Raw genomic sequence first — 4,924 nt, 5'->3', positions numbered from 1 at the left:
AAGTAACTGGTATTATTATCTCCTTTCAGTAACCAGTTTTCATGACATCTACTTAGCCAATAAGATTCTTCCTCATCAAGCAAATGAAGGTATTCAGTTGATAACCAGACTTTCCTGGCTATTTGTTCACCATTCAACAAACCAGCTTCCTCAATACTCTCAATTTGAGCTAGTTCACTATTGATCTTTTCTTTTTTTTCTTCCTTTCACCTTGTAAGCTAAAGCCCCAACCTTTGAAAAACTGTTTAAAAAGTTTCAGTTTTTGTTGAATTTTATCCAGAGCAGATTTTGCCCTACATGGTTTAGACCAAATTTTTTCGACTAACGGTAAAAAATCAGGGTTACTGATCCAAGATGTCTCAAACCTGAATTGAATAACACTTGGAGGCTTGAAAGAAGCAGTGGATACAATAAGAGGATTGTGATCAGATACTTTCCTTGGAAGTTTTTTAACTATAACATTAGGGAAAATGTCTTCCCATTCCTTGGATACTAAGATCCTATCCAGTTTCTCCAGGGTTGGGTTATCCTGATTATTTGACCAAGTATATAGTCCCCCAGACATGATTATTTCTCTCAGTTCATAGAAGTGAATCAAGGTATTGAAAGTGTCAGAATAAGAATGCCTACCCCCAGGTTTATTCCTCTCACTACTATATCTAATAATGTTAAAATCACCGCCAATCAAAATAGGTTCCTTGTTTTTGGAGCAAAAAGATGACAATTCACTCAAAAAATTTATCTTCCTATCATCATGAGCAGAACCATAAACCACCAAGAGGTTCCATTTCACTCTATTTATTTTATCCCACAGATTCAATTGTAACATGAATTCCCCTTTCTGAAAAGATCCCACATCATACAAATCTCTTTTAACCCCACATAGAATACCCCCAGACTTTCCTTTTGCAGAGTTGTAAAGCCAGAGATAATTTTGTTCAGAATCAAATTTCCTTAGTAATTTTTCATCACAATCCAAAATCATTGTTTCCTGAATCCCAAGAAAGTGGAATTTGTACTCCTCAATAAGATTTTTAATGAAGGTGGCGACCCCTTTTTTTCGTAGGCCCCTACAATTCCAAATGAGTCCTTGCATTTAAGATTTTTTTTGGACTTTGTGTTTTTGGTAGCGAAAGCATTACTCGGCTTTCTCCCCTTTTTTGTAAGCTTGCCAAGATGTTCTTGGTCTTGCTTACTACTTCCTTTTTCAAGAGAAATCATGACAGATTTTTTGTTCTGTCTTTTCTTTTTTCGAGATTCGACCAAAGTAAATTCAATCGAATCAGAAGATTCTTCATCAAGCCAAATTGGCTCAGATACATCATTCCCCTCACTGCATTTCTTATCCTTTACAACAGTATCCTGTGCATTTAATTCGAGTTGTTTAAGATATAAATCATATCTAGCATTTTCTAGATCATTCAATAAATTGCAAGTAGTAAAAACATCATTTTCCAACACAATACCCATTTCAGCAGCAACATGAGAAATATCATTATTTGACAAAACAGCAAAGGAATTGTTTTTGTGGGTGTTACCTTCCAGATTTCTTTTCAGAGCTTCCTTCTCACACTTCTCCATGGTAGTCAGATGTGCATCCTTCTTGAGCCTCTCACTCCTTCTCTTCACAATGACCTGATCTTCCATCTTAGTATCATTACTGTCCCCATCTAGAAGCTTCACTTCATCCACAGCATTCAACTCATCAATCTTGGCTTGCTGATTATTATCCATTTCCATACGCTCTTGAGTATTTATAATACTGTCATCAGGAATAAACACCTCAGGGGATAGAGATCCTCCACTTGTCTTCATAGATTCTTTTTCAATCTCAGTAACCTCTATCTCCATATCCACATTGGTTGGATTATCATCACCAACTGTCCCTTGCTTCTTCTGAGCCACATTGCCTGTAAATTCAGTTTGCATGAACCAAACTTGCTTGTTACATTGGTCATCTTTAGTGCCTGAAGAAGACTGACCAGTCTGATCCAAACCAGTTAACTTCGATATTCTTTTACCAAATGAATCACTGTCAGAGTCTGAAACCTCAAAGGAATCAGGAATGTGTACCTTCTCTCCATCACTATCTCCAGCAGTATTGTATTGATTTTTCTGAGCATCATCCATTGTTTTAGCAAGAGATTTTCTTTTATAGTCAATCTTGGGAGGTGCAGACCAATAGATTGGTTGATTCTTACCATAATCTTGGTTATTTGCTTGTTTAGATCCAGATCCCACAACATCACCTTCCCCCTCTTGTTCACCAAGTTGATGACTACCAGAAGATGTATCAGCTTTAGATTTCTTGTTGGGGCGGTCTTCACCAACCTTGATACCACTCCTCAGAGTTTTATCACCACCCTCACTTGGTACTTCCCTCTCAAAGCCAAAATCAATGATATACATGCCCAGCGTCCCTTCAGCAGTTTTTGGCACCTTGGTCACATCACGGCAAGCTATCCTCATACAGACATAATCATACCTATACCTGGAATTCTCATCCACCTCCATAACTTTTCCAACCAAACCTCCCACTTTTGCTAAAGTCATCAAGGATCTTTGATCAGCTCGTATTTTGCTCACCCTAAACCAACCAGATTGCAGAACCCCTTTGGCACCCACAGCTGGAGACCAAGCCTCAATTCTGAGTTGAGCATCATTTCTCAAAGTAAGGCTTTTGAGTCTACTCCATTCTTGAGTCATTTTTGGGGTGGGGAACCTTAACAGGAATTTGTTCTCTCCAACTGGTCTAGCTATCCACCTCTAGGAATCACCACCAATCAGATTAGTGAATTCCATTTCAATTAGCTTAGCATTAACATCTCCACTTACAACAGATATCACAGCTGTACTGGATTTCTCTCTAGCAACCCTAGGATCAATGCACTCATCAATATAGAAGAAACTCTGATCCTCAACCTGTGTAGCACACAACTCAGGACCATAATGCCATGGCAGACATTTTTTACAGTCAAAAGTGTTGTGATTGGCAAATCCACACCTCTCACAAAACTGGCGACGACAATCTTGAGTGCTATGATTGTACATGCCACACTTTTCACAAGCAGTTCTCTCATTCATACCACTACCAGGGATCTGTTGAGGCTTACCTTCACTAGGATGGCCAGCAGATGATGGGTTGCCTTTAGCCCAAGAACTCTGCGTATCTTCCTGCTTCCCCATCTAGCCTTCCCATCTGAATTTCACTGGATCTGGATTTTGCCCAACTTCCTCCTTTCCTTGGGGTTCCGCACTGGGTTTCGACCCCTCCTTCATTTCCGACATCCCTCCATCCTTGCGCTTCCAAGAGTTGATGCGAGGAGGCATGCGCCCCCTCCCTCTCTCTGGGAAACCACCTCCAAAACCTCCACGACTCTGGCCAGAGTCATTCCCCCGCCCCCCGCCCCGATTCTGCATATCGACCCGGACGGTGGGGGCTGGAACCACTCTCACCGCCGCAGCGTAGGATTTCGCGGGCGCCCCTTTCCACAGGTGGCCGACGAATCTTGATAGATTAGCTAGGGTTTTTTGTTGTGGCTGGAAACTGAAAGGTGTGAGGTCGATTTGATCCCCATCCTCACGGACACATCCAGCTGTATGGTTTCTTACATCGCGGTGACCACCTTCATTACTCTCACCCCTCACCTGATAAGCGCCACGTGTCTCCCCTTTTGGTCGGGGACCGAGAATACCCGGCACCAATCTCACCTTAGGAGGTGAACGGAACCAGTGCGAATTCCACAATTGCCCTCCCTTTGCTTGAACATTTCATCTAAATTCAGCACCAACACTGTTATTTTGCTTATTAGGCCAGAACGGCTCAATTGGGACCGATTTCAGACGAATAGCGTCATCGGTGATTCTTGTAAATGAAGAATTTCGAAACCTTGGATTAGATTTTTGGTTGTGATAACCACGTGTCTTTTCTCTGATTCGATTAGAATCATTCAGGGTGGGAAAGTTCCTATCACCATCTCCAGGCCTCGATGGAAAGGACTTCAAATGAAAACGATTATTACTTCCTGACCGAACTTTCAGATCCTCACAAATGCCTGCTCGTCTCGCCATTAGCGGACGTTGAAGCTTCGGGAAACCGAAGGACAATCAAGACGAAAACGAACCAAAGAACAAACAACCAAAGAACAGTTGACAAAGTGCCAGATAGAGTCCACACTTGTCTGGTTTTTTCACCTAGACAAAATGTCGAACACCTTGCCGGCAGCCTTACAAAGCCCGATATCAGCCAACACGCGCCGAGCTCAGACACCCGCAAACACAGCGAAAATGCTCAGAAGAACACAGACCGAGTTACCTCTGCGTCGTCTGAGAACTAATTGGTGAAAGCTCACCACCTTCCTCTTCTCGCGCCTCAGAGTTTATCAGCGCGCAAACTCTTCTCCCGCAACGAGATTCCGCGCGATGATTCCGATGACCGCTTGCGAGAGGGGAACCCTCCGATTTGCCGGAGGCGAGCACCCGGTTGCGGTGGCGCGGCGGCGAGCTCACCAGCGAGCGGAGCGGGGGGAAGACCCGATGGCGGCGGCGAGGTCTCTCTGGGTGTTAAAATGCAAGCTTCTAGAGTCTAGAGTCTATCTAGTTATCAGGTAATTATACCTATGCGATTATCGAGTCTATATAGTTATAAAAATACCAAAAATATGTGAGCACATGAAGGTCCACCAGTCATAGTCTTTTGTGAGTTTATAGTTAGTTAAATATTTTAGAGTCAATCTAAACTAGAACCAATTAAAAAGTGATGAACATTTGAATTTTGTCTTGGAGATTATGAATAGTTGCTCTATTCTTTACAAGTGCCTAGATTCTAACGTTAGATTTTCTCAAGTTTTAGACATTACTGTTTTAATTTGAAGATTTACTCTAAATCTAAATTTGTGGAGGCACAAGTTTGAGCTAAGTCTAG

This window comes from Sorghum bicolor, chromosome 6, assembly GCF_000003195.3.
Source record: "Sorghum bicolor cultivar BTx623 chromosome 6, Sorghum_bicolor_NCBIv3, whole genome shotgun sequence".
Taxonomy (NCBI): domain Eukaryota; kingdom Viridiplantae; phylum Streptophyta; class Magnoliopsida; order Poales; family Poaceae; genus Sorghum; species Sorghum bicolor.
This window is presented reverse-complemented; position numbering follows the sequence as displayed.